We start from the raw sequence: 20690 nt of genomic DNA on the forward strand, positions 1-20690 counted from the left end.
GAGAAGCCACATGTTGATCCGTTATTTACTTTGTAAGAATGTGGGGGCCAACAGCTTATGCACGGTGCTCTGTTATGGCTCTGCCGACAAAACCCAAATGTTTATGTTATTATTGTTTAGTCGTTACATATTTGTCTTTTCAAGAAATTGTTTCATTTAAAATTATTGTCAAATAAGTTAATTCTCAATAAGTGTTGGTTAGTTTTATATAAATTGAATCTTTATGATAAGAGCCGAGTAAGCTAATCCCTAACGGGAGTGTAAATGAAATGAAAATAGAGAAACATGTCAAAATCAGATGGAATTGCCAGTCAGTTTGTTCCATCAAATCGCATTCCCATTTGCTTTCATTTTCAATTAAACAATTTTGAGACAAATATACCGTTGAAGTAAAAAAAACTGGTATTATTTATTGGAAATCCCACTTTTCTAGTGTTGTTTAGGCAACTGAGTTTACACTGATATCCTCTTGTTGTACCAAAAAAAAATAAAAGCATCAGAACTTGTAAAAAGCAACCATCACAATCTATTGAAAAAAGAATAATAATAATAATAATAATATTCTCAGAAGTGACTATTAAAAGCTAAAACAGATAGAAATATTTTGTTTTAATGGTTTAATTCATTCAATTGTGGGATCAACAATATTTACAATTTGGGTCGAAATATTAATTGAAAATTGAAGAATTGATAGGAAAGAAAATTAATAAGTGATTTAATTAATAAAAATTAGGAAATTGCCCAAAATGAACATTAAAAGATGATTTAATCAATAAAAATTAGGTTGTCATAGCCACCACCATCTAAAATGTTTAATTTTCTAATAGCAATTCCGATTACAATTAATTTAATATAATTGCGAACAGTCAAGTGCAAAGAAAGTCAACATAAAAGTCAATAAAATATCAGAACCAACCATGTGAAATGGAAACTTCATTCAACTTAGACCGACACGTTCATGCTATTAATATTTAATAACATGAAGAATAGAAAAATGAATTCGAGGATACAATTCAGAGAGCTGTAAGAAAATTCAAGATTTATTAACGTTGGTTGTCAATATGTTACAAAGGGAGACAAGATTCTCTCCTTTTTTCTTTTTTTTTTTTTCTTATTTTCACAAAAAAAAAAAGAAAAAAGAAATCTCATACATAGGAAGAACCCTAAAAAAGCCTAGCAAGCTCCCACTGGCTTTGCTCCATATGACATTTGAAATCCTTTCATGTGCTTTTGCCGCTGGCTTTTCCTAATAAATTGAAGCTCAACCTGCAATTCATATGGAAAACAAGTATGTGGCCATATGCCTTGTAAAAAATATTGATAAACAGAAAGAAGGATATACTCTTCTACATTTACATTTAATCCAAATGGATACCTGCAGTAGTTTCTTCTCAAAAACTTAAATTAAAGCAACTGTTTGGTTTGGTTTTTATTTTGTAACACATTTTTGATTGCTCCTTTTTAGTACTTTTGCAATTAAAATTACCTAATAAGAGGTTTCTTTTGTGGCACAGGTGCAGCAGAAGAGACCCCATTGGCCAATAGCGTCTCAAGTTCTGCAAACTTCAATAAACAATAGAGCAAAACAATGCTGTCAACTAGGCAAAACAATGCTGTCAACTATAAAGCACAGTAATGCATTACTGAAATAAATAGTCCATGCAAATATAGAACACTACTTGCAACACCCACTGAGCCTTCTTTTGTATTGCCCACTGAATCTTTGACTTAAATTCCGCAGTCAAGATCATCTTCAAGCTCATCAACTTCTTGTGATAAACCTTGGTTAGTAACATAAGGACCAGAAATTATTGTCTCAATTGCCAGTTTCTCAGCCTCCTTAGAGCATGGAGTATCCCTGGTGGCAGACAAATCTTTACTCTGCAGATTAAGATCAGCATTTTGAGCAAGAATCCTTACTAAATTTCCAAATCTTTAAGGCCATTTATTTTTTCTTCCCTATTTTCTTGCATCCCATTTGCACTAACAATAACACCTCCTACAGCAACATTGCCAACAGAAAGGCTTCCATCATTAACTTCCCCATCAAAAGGAGCAGCAATAAAGGACTCCATGTTTTTCATGGTATATGCAACATTATCATCAATTGACCTTTTCTTCCTTCCATCATCTGATCCATCTGAAACTCTACCTTCAGATGATTTTTCAGTTGAGCTTTGCCTAATATCCCAAGTTGCTTTTGATGGACGAGAAGGACGAACACCACTAGGAAAAATAAAGGAAGGCATGTTCTTCCGTTTCACATGGATTACATGGATCTCCATTCCAGGCTTCCATGAAGCATATATGTTGACAGAGTGTTTAAATTCCTCAACAGCTAACCTTATATCAAAATGTTCCCCTTCATTTACAGGAACCCCTTGTTCGCGTTGCAAACCCGTAAAATAAGAACAATGTAGAGGTCTAGATTTATCTATAAATTCACCTGGGTTCGGATGAAGCATAATGTGTGTATGCCTCTCAATCTAGGGTAGCAAAAGGAAAGCGTCACAATACAAGTAAACAGAGTATGCATGAATATGTACATAAAATGTATAGAAAATATAGAGAGAGCTGAAACTGTCCCAACTTGTGGGTGGGGAGTAGCTTCATCTTCAATGTAAGCTAGCAAAGATGAGATTCAACCCACCCTTTCCACTGTCTTAAATCATCTTCATTTTCTGCATGGATGTCTATCTGTAGGTAATTTATGTATGCTTCAAAGAAGGAAAAAGGCTAAAAAAGGTTATCCCAATCAGCGTACCTTGCCTCCATTACCTGTAAGGATTAGAAACCATAAAGTCATAAAAATGATCATGGCAATGATGAACAAGCTGATGTGATAAGCCCAAAAAGGATACAAATCACAAAGAAGATAAACCCAAGAGAAACAATTAGAATAAACCCTTTTCAACTTTCACAAATTTAAAATAAGAACTAATAATAATAAGAGGTTAGCTCATCTACTCTCTTTTTCTACCAGTAAAGGAGAATAAAAAGAAATAAAAAAAGAAATAATAAATTCTCTAATTGGATCAAATGGTGAAGATACAAATAACTACCTAGTTGCTATAGATAATGAATAAAAAATTATAGAGATTGGAAATCAAGCCCCCAAAAGTAAATGGTACGTCTATTGTAGAAAAAAATTATTTCAAGATAAAAATTAAAATGAAATGGGAAAGGGAAAGTAAAAGGGACAGTACGAAAAAAGAAGGCAATATATTTCTTAAAACTGTACTTACAAACTCACGTACTTTGAGTGGGAGAAGCATGTTAGCCATGAATCACAAATTTCATTCCCCCTCCCAAACTCTTCTAACATTATGCGCAAAGTGCTTGAGGACACATTGTAGCTAGAATTCATGTAAGGATAAGCTGGAGTAATTATAGCCATCAAATGAAACCTATCCTTTGGATTTCTTCTAGGATCCCAAACCTGAAGACCAAGGGTTCCTTCTTCAATGGCACAGAGCATTACTGGATTTGCCTAGCGCCACTGAGTATATACCCTGAAGAACCTAGACACTAACATATTGGGCAGTGCATTGGGATATAGCTGACATATGCGGGCAACAAGTAATGCCCAATTTATGCCACCAAGAAAACCTTAAACCTTAATATGAGAAATAGGTGACCAATTTAACAAATATGAAAAGAAATGGTTGTGAATACCCAAATTTTGAGGCTCAAAGAGCCAGTTTTCCCGGACTGCAAACAGTCCGGCCGGACTAGAGGCCATTCGGAAAGTTCACCAAAAGTATGCCAATATGGTACTTGAAACGTCCGAAAAATTACGAGGATTGCAGAACTGGTCCCGAAATATTTTTTGGAGGTCTGAAACTCCCGGAAAAGCCTCCGGAACGAAAAGTTACCTAGTTGCTATAAATACAGCCCCGACACTCCGTTTTTTCTCACTCAGTCTCTATTGACGGACGCTCCTTCTCCCCTACGTTTCTTGCGATTCTTTACTGCTTTTCTGCATTTAGCATAGGCTTTTATTATTTTTATTGTTGTGATACTTGGTCACTTAAATTGAATTAAATTAATTAATATTCCCCAAACGAGGAGCTTAACATGGAGTTTTCAAGCTGAAGCTAAGAAGCAGCCGTCGAATAAATCAGGTACATAACTAAACCCTGCCTATTTAATTTTAGCACTTCATGCATGTTTCTCTTCTACTCCTAATTCTACAACTGCATAAATGTATTCACGTTATCATTAGGCAAATAAACTGCCTCAATTAAATAAGTTTAGGCTAAAATGCCCGGTTAATTAATAATCGAAGTATTAAAGCCTAAATTCGACAATATTGGCTAAAGTGCCTAGTCAATTAATGACTATGGTATAATCGCCTTTATTTCAAACAGTTCGGCTTAAGTCCAATTAATCAATAATTGTGGCTAAATAGCCTTAATTAAACACGCTTTTCTTGGCAATAAATTGCCAATATTACAAATCAATTAATCACTTTTGGCAAACAAATTGCCTATAAAGTAAGATTAACCATTTTTTAGCGACAAATCGCTTAAATCAATTTTTGGCAAAAATGCCTTGAATTAATCAATCTTTTGGCTAAAAGCCTTAAAATTAATCATTTTGGCGATAATCGCCCAATCAACATTTTTGGCAATAAATTGGCTGAATGAATCTTTTGGCTAAAAGCCTTAAATCAACATTTCTTGGCAACAAATGCCTAATCAATCAATTTTTGGCAAAATGCCTAAACAAAATGCACGAAGCATACACACACTCATGCATTAAGCATACCCATTCAAAGCCCTTTAAAAAAGGCCTATCGAACTACGTTGACTTTGATCTTCCATTCAAACGGAAGTACGTAGGCACGTTTGGGATTTAACCCCGAGCGGCAAGTCGAAATCACTTAAACATTCCATTGGTCCAATTACCTTGCAAAGCATTCATTTTTTTTTTTTTTGGTTAGTTCATCAACATGACATGGTCTCGGGATCCGTCTCGGGATCCACCTCGGGTTCGTAGACTATGCCTTAAACTTTGGGATAATTAATCTAGTAATTAGGTTAATTAAAATTGGAGTCAACTTAGGGTTTTTTTCCTAGTTTACCCTAAAATAATTAAACAAGGTGGCGACTCGTACATTCACGTGCATTTCTGCCCTTAGTCACATGCATTTGTATGCTATGTTTTCGGAGGAGGGGTTCACAGTTTGGCGACTCTGCTGGGGACAACATGTAATCATTTTACATAAAGTGGACTACGATTGTTGTGTAAACTAACCTGCCCTTCTTTAGGGCATTATTTTACTATGCTTTGTTTTGCAGGGTACCCTAACATGGATTAGGTATTCTTTCTTTAAGAATGCTTAATAAGGAAAATTTTGACCTAATTGAAATTTACTTTAAATCATTTAAATTTGTTGATTTATTTGCACGATTGAGAATCTTTTTCTCCATTGCACAAAAAACGAATTTCAAATGAATTTCTTCTCTCTCTGTTCAAACTTCTGAGTTTGGATAGCAAGTAGCGCTGATCGGCAGGTCTCTTTGATTATGTCGACGGACAGCCAAAGCATCCTCCCTGTTACCGCAAACCATCCCTAATCCTTTTGGGGATGGCCCATGAGTATGCATACCGTTGGACCCACGCGAAACTCTTTGTTTCACATGTGGTTAGGTATATCCATGCTCAAGGTTCAAGGGTTCCTTGATAAGCCAATTCTCTATTTGTGTCATAGCCTATAGAACCTATCCTTTAGGACTGTATGCACCCAATGATGTGAATCATATCATAAACGGATTATGACGTGATGTTGTGCGCATTCATGACATATCATAAATAAACACAAAGAGAACACAAAACACTCTTTTGTTTTTAGTCATGCACAGTTGGACAAAGAGTTGATCTACCTCACATCACTACCTTGATACATGAACCACCGTACCCTAATCCAGCTACCTTTATCCTATCAGGTACCCGCTGTTCGAGTGCCTATCCAAGTTCCAGTCACACCTACAGTACTATCACCTACCTCACCAACTTCACCAGCTTCAACTTTACCAACTCCAACTGCACCAATGGCATCAATCTCTGACATCCAAAATCTTATTGAACAACTGGAGGCCAGAATGGAGGCCAGAATGAATGAGGCATTGGCTGCCCCAAGGACTGCCCTAATAGCTGAATTGGGTAATGGTAATGGAAATGGGGCTTCGGCTGGGGGAAGTGGACCTGCTACCTCCAATCAGGGACCTGCTGCTGAACCGACAAACCCTGCCCTTAACCTGGATGACATGCCCTCCAGAACTGCTTCTGAGCTGGAAGCTCAGAAAATGAGAGAAAAACTGGAACTGTTGGAAAGGTCTATTACTGCCCTTAAAACACACAAGGAAGTGGTGGACATGGACTCCTTGTCCTTGTTTCCCGAAGCAAGACTGCCCACAAAATTCAAAATGCCCAACATGGACAAGTTTGATGGAACCACTTGTCCCAAAATGCACCTGAAAATGTATGTGGGTGCCCTTAACCCGTTTGGATTGAGCAGCGAGCTCCTTGCTCAGTTGTTCCAACAATCTCTGACTGGTGCTGCTTTGAGATGGTTTGTTAGTCTGGACCGGTCTAAGATGAAGACCTGGGAGGACATCTGCAATGCGTTTAATACGCAATACCACTATAACATGGAGGTTGATGTTACTCGGAGGGAACTGGAAACCACTAAACAGAAAAACAATGAACCCTTTTCCTCATTCCTTACGAGGTGGAGGGCCAAGGGCGCCCAAATGATCAACCGGCCTTCTGAGCAAGAACAGGTGGACATAATTATAAAGAACCTGTAGCCTGTCTACCAACAACAACTACAAACCCAGTACCTACCAACGTTTCAGTCACTTATTGCCACTACTACGAAGGTAGAAGATTTGATTCAAATGGGGCAACTGAAAGAAGACTCGGGAACCTCAAAATACAAGAAACCTAGCCAAGCTAGCAAAGTCCACGAAGTGGCAAGCATCACCCCCACGAATCCTTTACGTGTGGGAAATATGAGAAGTTGCGGTCAGTCAAGAAGAACATATACTGATCTCGGGATGCCAATCCTTTTAGTGTTCCGAGAGGCTGTCAAAGCTAATTACATTAAGCCTTTGGAAGCCAGGCCACCACCCAACCCATTACCAAGGAACTACAGAACCGACGAATACTATGAGTACCATCAGGGTAGTGGGCACAAGACTGAAGCGTGCTGGACGCTTAAGAATAGCATCCAAGACCTGGTGGACAACGGTTCAATTATTCCGAGAAGTAAGCCGAACATTAGCACTAACCCCTTGCCGAATCACGGGGTAAATGTTATTGTTTCTGACCAGGAATTAATCGATCCTTTCGAATTATTCCTAGAAATGAATGAAATCTGTGTCCTGGATCTGAATGACCTGACTGAAGAGGTCGATGCAATAACCAGGAGCGGAAGACAGTATGAACCACTAGTCCTGGACAAAGTCCAAAATAACTCCTACCAGAGGGCAAATGAGCCAAAGGAAGACCCGATGCTCTCACAGTTGAAAAAGACCCAGGCTAAAGTGTCAATCTGGGAACTTCTAGCATCATCTTTTCCTCATCGCCAAGCTCTTTGCAAGGCTTTGAGTCAACTCCAAACATCGGTGGAGGTTAGCCCTGAAGTGCTGGTATCCACCCTCACTCAATCATCAAAGATGCAAAGCATTGGGTTTTCTGATGATGACTTACCCAAGGAGGGAGGCAGTCACAACAATGCCCTTTATGTCACTGTTCAGACTAGAGATAAAACTGTGTCCATGGTTCTCATTGATAATGGGTCAGCACTGAACATCTGCCCACTAAGGGTAGCCAGCTGTCTAGGGTTGAAAGAAACAGATTTCATTCCATCAGACCAGATAGTTAAAGCCTACGATAGCACCCGGAGGGAAGTGTTGGGGGTTGCTACGTTGAAGTTAACAATTGGGCCAGCTGTGATGGAGGTCCCGTTCTAAGTAATTGATGTGCCAACTAGCTTCAACTTACTTCTGGGTCGACCATGGATACATAATACTAAGGCAGTACCCTCCTCCTTGCACCAAAAGGTCAAGTTTCCTTATGAGGATAAGGTTATCACTATTCAGGGGGATGACTACAGCCAGCTCAAGAAGCCAAAGGGCCAGCCTCTCTTTGAGGTCAACCCTGAAACTGCCAATTTCCTCTCTCGGGATTTCAATATGACACTGTGCAGTTCATAGAAGGAAAGACTACAAACTCTTGAATTCTCTTTGATTTCGGGACGGTGCAAATAAACTGCATAGTGCCTTTAATGCTGAAGATGTCCTATCTGCCGGGAATGATTATGGCAAGGTCCGAAAAGAGATACCCCACACTGCAAGCCTGGGAGTGTCCGGTGAATGAAGGGACCTTTGGATTGGGTTATGAGCCCACTGATGAAGACCGTGCTGAGAGAACCAAGAGGGGAAGGAAGGAGAGTATACAAATGCGGCCTTACCTTTTGACTTTGAATGGTTACTTCTGCAAACCGGGAGAAACGATTCCTTATCGTGGCTTCCAAGAACCATTTCGCTGCCCGACTGCTAAGAGGATGCTGCCTGGGTTAGAAATATTCTCTGATGTCTGGGGCAACAAGCCCGAAACAATAACTGAACTAGAAGTGGAAGACTTCATGCAGCCCAGTCTCTTTGACGAGGTTGCAGTCATTACAGGAAGTGATGGGAATCAAGACCTGTTGAGCCTGATCAAGCCGTACGAAGGGCCTCTCACCAACTGGTACGCCGAGGAGGAGCGCACTGCTGATAAACCCCCTCCCGAGTCAAACCTAGAGTCTGTAATCAAGTCCTGTATTGAGTCTGAGTCTGACCCCGAGTCTGAAACCGAGTCAGAGTCCAGTTCCAATTCTGTGTCAGATTTAGAAAATCCAGACTTTAAATTTGATGTAATTTTTTAGGACGATTCCGTCATAATCAATAAAGGCTTGCAAATTCTTGACTACCCCATGTGTCTATCTTTCCAAACATTTCCAAGCAAAAATAATGAAAAAGAAATAAATGAAATAAAAAATGAAAAGGAAAAAATAATAATTGGTAAAGAAGAAAATGAACATACATACATTGCATCTGACTGTGTGAACAGGGAACAGGTCAGTGAATGTTTGAAGAAGTTTGCCGATTGTTTCATGTGGAAGGCAAGTGACATCACGTGAATTGACCCGGCAATAGCAGTGCACAAGATTCTAGTATACCCTGAGGCTAAGCCAGTAAAACAGAAGCTGAGAAGACTAAAAACAGAATGGTCCTTGAAAATCAAGGAGGAAGTAGCTAAGCAATTGGAGAATAAGTTCATAGAACCCATTGCCTACCCGACGTGGTTGGCAAACATAGTGCCGGTTCCTAAGAAGGATGAAAAGGTGCGAATGTGTGTCGACTACCGGGATTTGAATAAAGCATGTCCGAAGGACGACTTCCCCCTGCCGCATATTGACTTGTTGGTGGACCGAATGGCTGGACACGAGATGGTCTCCTTGACTGATTTTGCTGTCGGGTATAATCAAATAATGATGCATTTGCCAGACAAAGAGAAAACGGCATTCATCACGGAGTGGGGAACCTACTGCTACAGGGTTATGCCTTTTGGGCTCAAAAATGCCGGAGCAACCTATCAAAGAATGGCAACGACCATCTTCCATGACATGATTCACAAAGAAGTAGAAGTGTACGTGGACGATATGGTTGTTAAATCAAAAACAGCTGAAGAACATACAACAGCACTTGAGAAGTTCTTCCTTAGACTTCAAAAGTACAATTTAAAGCTCAACCCGGCGAAGTGTCTGTTTGGAGCAACATCCGGAGTATTTCTGGGGCATATGGTCAGTTGGAAGGGCATAGAGATTGACCCTTCAAAAGCCAAAGCCATTCTGGAAATGCCAGCACCGAAGACGGAAAAAGAAGTTCGGGGTTTCCTGGGAAGGCTACAGTACATCAGCCGGTTCATTAATCAATTGGCCGATACTTATGGTCCGATTTTCAAATTACTCAGGAAATGAGTAGCCATCAAATGGAATGAGGATTGTCAGAAAGCTTTCGACCAAGTCAAGCAATATCTGTTATCCCCGCCAGTTCTACAGCCACCAAGGCTAGGAAAGCCTTTGCTATTGTACCTATCAGTGACAGAAGAAGCGATGGGTGCAATGCTAGCTCAACAAGCAGAAGATACAAGGGTAGAAAATGCTGTGTATTACCTCAGCAAAAGGATGCTAGAATACGAGCTAAAATACAATAAGATAAAGAAGTTGTGTCTGGCTCTAGTTTGGGCTTGTACAAAGTTGCAGCACTACCTCTCGTCCTACACCACATACGTTATTTCTGAATCGAACCCTTTGAAATTCCTTATGGAGAGGCTGATTCTTGACAGTAAGATGGCTAAGTGGGTGTCGGTGCTCGCAGCCTATGATTTAAAATTCGTACAACGGAAGGCAGTGAAAGGCGGAGCCTTGGCTGATCAATTAGCAGAATTACCGGTCGAAGACCAAATACCGGAGGTAGAATTTCCTGATGAAGACTTGTTGAGCTTGGAGAGTGAAGTCTGGGAAATGTACTTCGATGGAGCTTCAAACTACCATAGAAATGGGGTTGGAGTCGTATTCAAAACTCCTTGTGGAGAATACGTCCCAATCCCAGTCAAATTAGATTTCGACTGCACCAACAATGAAGCCGAGTATGAAGCTTGCATAAAAGGGTTAGAAGCAGCCCTGGAAAAGGACATAAAGGTCCTCAAGGTTTTCGGGGATTCGAATCTAATAGTCTCCCAAGCCTTCAGAAAATGGAAAATTAAAGAAGAGCATTTGGTTCCTTACCTACAACGCTTGGACGAATTGGCGCAGTAATTTGAGGATTTATCTTTCCACTACTTGCCATGAGCCAAAAACCAGTTTGCTGATGCTCTGGCTACTTTGGCCTCCATGGTTAATGTAGGGGGAGACCAAGTCATTCGACCTCTGACAGTTCAGCTACAGAAACAGCCAGCACATATCATGAATTTGGTGGATGACAAGCCTTGGTATTGGGATATACAGAATTATCTTCAGAATGAAGCCTACCCGGAGGGATCCACCAAGACTAATCAACGGACATTGAGACAGTTAGCATCCAGATATTTCCTTACTGGGGGAGTTCTGTATAAAAGAAGTTGGAATGGCCTACACCTAAGGTGCGTTGATGAGGGAGAAGCTCAAACCATCATGGATTCCTTACATAATGGGGAGTCTGGTCCACACATGCATGGGATAGCCTTGGCTCGGAAAATTGTGAACCTGGGTTATTACTGGTCAACTATGAATGCAGATTGCGTGAGGCACACGCAGAAGTGTCATGAGTGTCAAATTTTTGGCTAAGCTGCAAAAACAGCCTCCGGTCAATTTGAATCCTATTGCTTCACCATGGCCCTTCGCCACTTGGGGCATTGATATGATCGGAAAGATCCACCTGAAGGCTTCCAATGGTCATCAATTCATCCTGGTTGCTGTTGATTATTTCACTAAGTGGATTGAGGCAGCCTCCTATTCGGTCTTGAATGCCAAGAAGGCAGCACAGTTCGTTCGTACTAACATCCTTTGTCGGTACGGAACGCTATTCGAGATCATTACCGATAACGGGTCCCATTTTCAAAGTGAATTTTCTGACCTGTTGAAGCAAAAGAAGATTCAACATCACAAGTCCTCACCCTATCGTCCACAAACGAATGGGGCTGTAGAAGTTGCAAACAAGGCTATAAAAGTCATTTTGCAGAAGACGGTTCAAAAGCATAAAGCTTGGCATGAACAGTTGCCAAATGCTCTATGGGGATATAGGACTTCAATCAGAACGCCTACTGGGGCAACTCCGTATTCCTTAGTGTATAGTATGGAAGTAGTGTTGCCTATCGAGGTGGAAGTTCAGTCAGCGAGGATTATCTGGGAAAGCCAGATCAGCGAAGCAGATTGGGCTAAGAATTATCATTTGCAACTCTTGGGTATGGATGAAAAGCGATTGCGAGCGATCCACCAAACTCAAGTTTACCAGAGGAGAATTGCACGGCATTTTAACAAGAAGGTCAAAGACCGAAAACTGGAAGAAGGCTGTTTGGTCCTGAAGGAAATTAGATAGCCAATCATAGACCCACGTGGGAAGTTTCGTCCTCATTGGGTTGGACCCTATGTGTTGAAGAAAATATTGTCTGGCGGAGCCGTCATTTTGACTGATTTAGATGGTTTGGAGTTTACGAATCCATGTAATTTAGATCAGTTAAAAAGATATTTTGTATAATAAGCATTGCATAATGTAAAAAGAGCTACATTAGACCTGATTCTCCTCGGAAAAAAGAAATTATGTATCGGAGATATGTAGGTAGCCCTCATTGGGTACGGTCTAAACATTAATGAAAATCATTGCATAATTCATTCTCCTTTGCCAAATAAAAAAAAAAGAAAAGAAAAAGAAAAGAAAAAAAAAGAGAGAAAAACCCGCTAAGTCGAAAACCCAAAAAGGGCGGCTTAGGCAAAAATGGGTAGCTCGCTAAGCTGAAAACCCGAGAGGGCGGCTTAGGCAAAAATTAGAGCCTGAATAAATAAAGTTGGAAAATGCTTGGAAAGCTTAAAAGACAAATCACATTCTCAATTAAAGCAATAAAGTCAAGCAGAAAGCAAAAGAGTCAAAGGAAAAATAAATAAATAATGAAGTCTCAGTCAAAAAAATAAAAACAAAACATACGTCCAAAATCCAAAGTCCAAATCCCAAATAAAAAGTCAAAATAAGGGAAAAACAACAAAAAGTCCAAAAAGCCTATAGAGTCTAGGTGTCCCGTCGCCTCCGTGGGGCAACATCCTCCGAGTCATCCCTAGCTGCTAAACTCTCTCCAACCTCGCCTGTCCGGGGAGCCAACACAATCTCCTCATCAGTCCCAACCTCATCATCCGCGTCAGCCTGAACCCAACCTTCAAGTGCACTCAGCAGTACGGTCCTCCTTGGCCTCTCAATTGGCCAGACAACGGCAATGAACCAGGTCCGATACTCAGGAGAAGTCTGAACACTGGCAGGATTAGGTAAAGGCCTAACCATGTGATGATCTCTAACCCAGGTCCTAAGGACGGCTCGGGTAACACCCGGAGTAATGGCTGAATCAGCTGAAATGTCATCCATAATCGGAACAGTCTGGTCTATCCCCATCTGCCTCAAAACGCGCGAAGCGCAGTACCAAGTACAATGTGTAAGGCCTAAAAAGTAAACCCGATTATGGCGGAAGCTAACCTGGATAAAGCCGGTGATGTCATACCAGGAAATGTACCACATGCCTCCCCGAATTATCTTTTCTACCTTGGAGAGACTCTTAGTCCAGCTGTGCATGCTGTGGTTATAAAAAGGGTTCATCTTCAAAAAAAAAAAAAAAAAAAAAAAAGAGAAAAAAATCAAGGAAAAAGTTGGAAATTGAAAATTAAAAAGAGAAATTCTGTTCTTTCTTAATTGAAATGAATAAACATGCATGCATATAAGTTGTTTAGCACTAACCAAATGCAGGTACAAATGAAGTACAGTACAGAAAATACAGGCAAAGAAAAGTACAGACAACAACAGAAAAGCCTAGCAACTATGGCATCAGCGACGGGGCCTCCTCCTCCTCTGATCATCAAAGGCCCAGAAGTTCACATTTTGGCCCCTAAGGCCCAAAAATTCCCAATTTGGCCCCAAAGGCCCAAAAATGCCCAATTTGGCCATAAGGCCCAGAAGTTCACATTTTGGCCCCTAAGGCCCAAAAATTCCCAATTTGGCCACTAAGGCCCAGAAGTTCACATTTGGCCCCGAAGGCCCAAAAATTTTGAATTTGGCTACTAAGGCCCAAAAATTCACATTTTGGCCCAGAGGCCCAAAAATTCACAGTTTGGCCACAGAGGCCCAAAAATTCACATTTTGACCATAGAGGCCCAAAAATTCACATTTTGACCATAGAGGCCCGAAAATTCACGATTTGGCCACAGAGGCCCAAAAATTCACAGTTTGGCCACAGAGGCCCAAAAATTCACACTTTGGCCCTTAAGGCCCAAAAATTCACATTTCGGCCTCTAAGGCCCAAAAAATAATTAAAGCAAATAAAAGTGAAAGGGAGCTTACCTGGGCGTAGATGCCAGTTATGGAGGCGTGAGTGTCAGCGTCCGCCGTAACATTGACCTCGTCCAGGGAAATTCCCAAAGACTCTAGGAAAATCCTCGTCGCTGTTGTGACTCGGAGAAGTCATGATGAGGAAGTTGAGAGAATTTGAGAGAATTCTTTGTTTTGGAGAGTTTAGAATGAATAAAAAGTGAGAATTTCAAGCTATTAATAAGCAAATAGCCAAAAGGCGGGTCTTCTGGACGCGTCTGAATTTCACCTTCAAAATTTGCTTTTCAGACAACAACCGACTCCCATAAATCATTGTTATGGTTGCCGGTGGGGGGCAACTGTGAATACCCAAATTTTGAGGCTCAAAGAGCCAGTTTTCCCGGACTGCAAACAGTCCGGCCGGATCGGAGGCCATTCGAAAAGTTCACCAAAAGTATGCCAATATGGTACTTGAAACGTTCGGAAAATTACGAGGATCGCAGAACTGGTCCCGGAATATTTTTTGGAGGTCCGAAACTCCTGAAAAAGCCTCCGAAATGAAAAGTTAGCAAACCCGCCAACCACAGCGGCGGCGTCCGCCGGACACGGCGGCTCCGGCTGCCGCCACCGTCAGCAGCCGCCGGTTAAGGCGGCGGCAGCCGCCGCCCTCCAGGTCGGGTTTTTTCCTATAAATACAACCCCGGCACTCCGTTTTTACTCACTCAGTCTGTGTTGACGGACGCTCCTTCTCCCCTACGCTCCTTGCGATTCTTTACTGCTTTTCTGCATTTAGCATAGGCTTTTATTATTTTTATTGTTGTGATACTTGGTCACTTAAATTGAATTAAATTAATTAATATTCCCCAAACGAGGAGCTTAACTTGGAGTTTTCAAGCTGAAGCTAAGAAGCGGCCGTCGAATAAATCAGGTACATAACTAAACCCAGCCTATTTAATTTTAGCACTTCATGCATGTTTCTCTTATACTCCTAATTCTACAACTGCATAAATGCATTCATGTCATCATTAGGCAAATAAACTGCCTCAATTAAATAAGTTTAGGCTAAAATGCCCGGTTAATTAATAATCGTGGTATTAAAGCCTAAATCCAACAATATTGGCTAAAGTGCCTAGTCGATTAATGACTATGGTATAATCGCCTTTATTTCAAACAGTCCGGCTTAAGTCCAATTAATCAATAATTGTGGCTAAATATCCTTAATTAAACACGCTTTTCTTGGCAATAAATTGCCTATATTACAAATCAATTAATCACTTTTGGCAAACAAATTGCCTATAAAGTAAGATTAACCATTTTTTAGTGACAAATCGCTTAAATCAATTTTTGGCAAAAATGCCTTGAATTAATCAATAAAGCCTTAAAATTAATCATTTTGACGACAATCGCCCAATCAACATTTTTGGCAATAAATTGCCTGAATCAATCTTTTGGCTAAAAGCCTTAAATCAACATTTCTTGGCAACAAACGCCTAATCAATCAATTTTTGGCAAAATGCCTAAACAAAAAGCACGAAGCATACACACACTCATGCATTAAGCATACCCATTCAAAGCCCTTTAAAAAAGGCCTATCGAACTACGTTGACTTTGATCTTCCATTCAAACAGAAGTACGTAGGCACGTTTGGGATTTAACCCCGAACGGCAAGTCGAAATCACTTAAACATTCCATTGGTCCAATTACCTTGCAAAGCATTCATTTTTTTTTTTTTTTGGTTAGTTCATCAACATGACATGGTCTTGGGATCCACCTCGGGTTCGTAGACTATGCCTTAAACTTTGGGATAATTAATCTAGTAATTAGGTTAATTAAAATTGGAGTCAACTTAGGGTTTTTTCCTAGTTTACCCTAAAATAATTAAATAAGGTGGCGACTCATACATTCACGTGCATTTCTACCCTTAGTCACATGCATTTGCATGCTATGTTTTCGGGGGAGGGGTTCACAATGGTACTATAGCATGGCGATCAGCATCAGAAAGTAGTATCATACATTTAAATAACACCATGTCGCGTTGCCCAAAACCTCATGCATCGCAATGTTGTGTGGAAATTCTGCTCTTGAGGAAAGGTGAAAACACTATTAGAGATAATAAAGGTGACAATAGTCTATCTCTCTCCCTCAGAAAGAATGACATAATCAGTCAAACTGAAAAGCAAAAAAAGCAACTACAAAGCAATTCAAAATTTGAATGTTTGGCACCAAACGTAAAATCTGGTCAGTAACTCTGCAATCATTAAGACTACGGACGATTTTTTCATTGCATTTTGTAGTATGGAGTCTTGTGAAATATCTAAATCCTGCATGAAATCAAACAATTAAATAGAGAACATGAATTTGTATTCGTGAGAGAAGCTTATGATAAGCCTATTGCAAGTGGTAATATAAAGCCCTTGCGCTTGAACTGAAATATCTCATTAAGCATTCTTATCAATACCCAAGGACTCAAAGGTGAAGCAGTATCTCATAAAGCACAAACCAATCTACCAATCTTATATCCTCTCTTTCTATTCTCTAATAGATTGATAAAAAAAACTATGAAGGTGTCATCCCTATCCTGCCACAATCAAGGACAAAGGGCCGCCATCTTTTTCAAACAAATGAAAGCAAAATTCATTTCTCCCTTTCCCATCCAAAAAAAGTAGCATTTGAAATCGCTCTACTGCCATTTTTTTCCTGAGTTCTTAATTATTTTCGAATAGATTAGTTTGTTTAGCTTTGTCTATAATCTTTTAAAATTCATGATTGCCCTGATTTGTCTCTCCTCCACCCTCTCACCCACTCTCTGAGAAGCAAAGAAAGCTTTCAAAAAGGAAACAGGATAAAGATAAAAACAAATTATACAGTAATAGGAACACTTGTTCTTCATAGACATGCATGCATGTATTGTGGTAGAACAAAACGATGAATCAAGCACGCCATTAGTCCACATTAAAACAGTAGAACTAAAGAATGAAAGAATGAAAGTAAATTAAGCATATTGAATAAGATAAAGAGGACCATTTCAATGTCAAATGCAAAAAACCAGGGACCATTTTCAATATAAAAAATGAAAAATCCAGGGATGTTAGATTAACCAAAACTTACTTCAGCAATCACCCAAAGGGACAACTTTGCATAAAGAAGATCTATTGAAACACCCTTAAACTTGAATCTCATTATTGGAACATGTGCATCAGGCACAGGATGCAACTCTGTAACTTCAGGCATCTCTGATAGCATTCTATGTAGCTCATCGAAAAAGTCTTCCTCCAACCAATATTAGAGGAATTTTTAAACTCACTAAGTATTTCCACAACTGAATTCTATATCATAAACACAAAAAGTTGATCGCACTTCTCATGGTGCATGTCTAGGTCCCACACAAAGAGTGTCAATATCTGCACGAGGGCCATGCACCTGAAAAATATAATTCAGAAAAACAGTTGTCCCATTCTTGCTCCCTTATGGATGTTCATATGCATGGTGATGACCACTCGCCCATCGCTACTACTCACAATTACCATATAATATTGAAAAGTGAATAATTAGAGTTTTATATTATACATTTGGTAAGATCGTAAATGCTGAATTAGCTACAGAAAATGAATAGAGATTCCATAAAGGCAAAGCAACTAAAGGTCAACAAAAGCTACAGAAAATGCTAAAGTATGAAGTTATGGCATTCAATTTAGCACACATACTAGATGAAAAAATAAGTGAAAAGGCAAAGTAACTAAAGGTCATGATCTAGTAGTCATAAAAGAGATTCCATGGAGGCAAAGCAAAAACAAACCTAGAGTAAACAACTAGAGGCCAACTCATAACTCTTAAAATTCTTTCTGCCACTAAATTCAGTTGCAGTTATAGTCATTCACATATCAAATTCTCCATCGCAAAATGTCAATAGTACATGAATAGCATATAGTAGTTTTAAATGGTACATATATTAGAGAATGATCATGAATATCCAATCCAACTAATAACCCACAATGCATCCCTACTAAATCAATCTCTCAAATATTATGCATCATAGTTGCCTTTGATGAATGCGGGTTTTCAAACATATGCCAAAAGGAACTTCACCTTCACATGAGATAAACGATGAAAAGCATGCAAATTAACAATAAAATAAAATAAAAACTTACTAACAAAAAGTTGAATCCATGCACATACATGAACATAAGTAATAAATCAACAAGCTCATAGTGGAAAGTTGAATGACAATTTAATTCTTCCTCTCCCTCCAATTCCCAAGCTACAAAAGCATATACATGGAAAAGGTGTATGCAGCAAGAAAACCTCTATTCTTCAGAAGGAAAAGATAAGATTATAAGCATACCCCTAGCCAATAAGAACCAAAGGTGAAAATCTTAGCATTTGCTTCCTGCACTAGTTGCTCATTCAACCCTTTTGCACGGCTAATCACTTTCACCCAATTCATCACAATCTGTTACATTTTATATCACCAACATGACACATACTTTAGCCAGAAGAAAAAAAGTAAAAATATAAATGCAAGGCAACAAATGTTCAGAGGTGAAGAACAAAAGCCTGGATAGAAATGACATAAACAGTGACAAGAAGATAAATTTGAACCTGGTCTAGTCTCCCAAGCACTTCCTCTCTATTCACAACCTTCTCTTGACTCTCATACAGCCCCGCATTTTGCAAATGCTACACATGTTCAAATAATACTCAAATCCATCATTTATAAAGCAAATATTTGAACAAGATTAGAATAAGGGAGAAAACAAAGAGTAAACAAAACCACAAATAAACCTTTTCAAGTTCACAAGTCTTTATTACACCGTACTCTGTTGGTCCACCCAAGGAAATGGGTTCTACAATCCCTAATCGTCGTTGCTGGTGTCAATTATTTTGAGTGCTTAATCCAGGACTCCCCATTCGTTTTTCTTCCTTCTTTTTTTTTTATCTTTTTTTCTTCAAATATTTTCTTCTGTTCAGTCTTTGTACACGATGATGTCAACCATAAAATTTAGTCATCATAACATCTTCAATAAACATTGAGAAAAACAACGAAATAAATAAATAAATAAAATGAAAGAATCAAAAAATAATCGCTGATGTACAGTACAGGGCGAAGAGAGGTACAATTAATTAAGACCATTACACAAACAACCCCAAAACACAAAAACGAAAATCCAAAAATCAGAGAAAGCTAAACCCTAAATTCAATTGCAATATTCTATATATATATATATATATATATATATATATATATACTACGAGGACAAAGTACAGCAGAACTTAGAGCCTCCCAAAAGGGAAAAACCTTAACCCTAAATGAATGAGAAAACATAGCTCAAATATAAATACGGCAATGATTAGCGAATCGAGCGCCTCCTCTTTGAAGCAAAATCTGATTCTGTTTTGGTGGAATTTCCTCAAGTATGAGAACAATTTTGAACAGGAAGCTGAAAATCAATTGATCCAATTTAGGATCATATATGCATAGGATTAGTTAGGGTATATATACATATAGACAAAGAAAGAACCCTTAGCCGATGAAGAAAAAGAGATAATGAGAGAGAGAGGGGTTAAGGTTGTTTCTACTCTTTCAAATTGGCTGGCAAGAGAACCATACTTCATGACCACTTGCAAGCTAACAGAAAAAGCTGGAAAGTGGAATCATGCAGCGATATATTATGTTAAACAAATTATATATATTGTATAATTTTAGGAGTAACAGTTGTTCACGACGTCATATAGGGTTGGATCCTTACGTGTTTTGAGTTGGTACTTGGCGGTTAAGGCCAGTGCCAGCACAGCCGTTACTGGTTGGTTAGTGTTACTTAAACCGTTACAGATTATAAAATTACAAATAAGACCATTGATATTTTTGAAAGGACAACTGATAAATTCATCCTTGAATTATAGTGAAATCGACATACGAGAACTTTTGGTTTTTATTTTAAAACGCTAAAAATTTCTGTTAATCCTCCTTTTCTCCACGCATAATTTAAATCAATAATTTTTCAAACACTACCATGAATTTTTTAAGTTATGGTTTTATTAATACTTTAATTATTTCGTCCAAAACAGATCATCAAAGCCTTAATGGAAGAGAGATCAACTTCATAATCAATTGCCTAGTAAAAGAGGACAAATATATTAATAAAAACATAAATTAAGAACTTCTTAGTTATCTTTTTAAAATAAAAATTCTCATGTGTTAATTTGATTATAGCTTAGTAATTAATTTATTTTTTCCCATTTTGAAATAACATTTTTTTATTTGTACTCTTAAAAGGTCTTCAGTTCCATCTCTTCTGTTTAACATTTTTATTTTTACATCATTATTATATATTATATTTTTATAATTTGAAAATATACAATTGAATAAAATATTATAAAATTAAAAAAAACTACAAACTATTCATTCTGAAATGATGCCGAACCAAATGTTCGTACATGAATTCCATCATCAAAACCTCGTAAATGTATGAGGAGAAATAGCATCAGTCATTACTGAAGTAAAAAAATGTTATTAACCAAGAAGTGAAAGTAGAATGAGTGATCCACTGCTTGATATGTATGAATTAGAAGATAAAAAATCATAAATTTGATTTA

General features: G+C 38.7%; 1 protein-coding gene and 1 pseudogene across 2 annotated transcripts in view; both read right to left on the reverse strand.

Annotated features, from left to right (window-relative positions):
* Positions 1–20690, reverse strand: part of LOC149494249 (uncharacterized) — a 59517-nt gene that overhangs the window by 18026 nt on the left and 20801 nt on the right. The gene's annotated exons all lie outside the window — the stretch shown is intronic.
* Positions 1171–19730, reverse strand: LOC119370244 (nuclear poly(A) polymerase 1-like; annotated as a pseudogene). The gene is made up of 12 exons (XR_016322169.1): positions 18879–19730; positions 18696–18773; positions 18439–18546; positions 17454–17516; positions 17205–17366; positions 16290–16417; positions 16123–16171; positions 7287–7300; positions 3289–3616; positions 2616–2780; positions 1487–2488; positions 1171–1266 (listed from the first exon to the last, which is right to left on the reverse strand). The product of XR_016322169.1 is annotated as a nuclear poly(A) polymerase 1-like (transcript).

The sequence above is a fragment of the Jatropha curcas genome, chromosome 8 (assembly GCF_041381405.1).
Source record: "Jatropha curcas cultivar XTBG-Jc1 chromosome 8, XTBG_Jcur_1.0, whole genome shotgun sequence".
In the NCBI taxonomy this organism is placed as follows: domain Eukaryota; kingdom Viridiplantae; phylum Streptophyta; class Magnoliopsida; order Malpighiales; family Euphorbiaceae; genus Jatropha; species Jatropha curcas.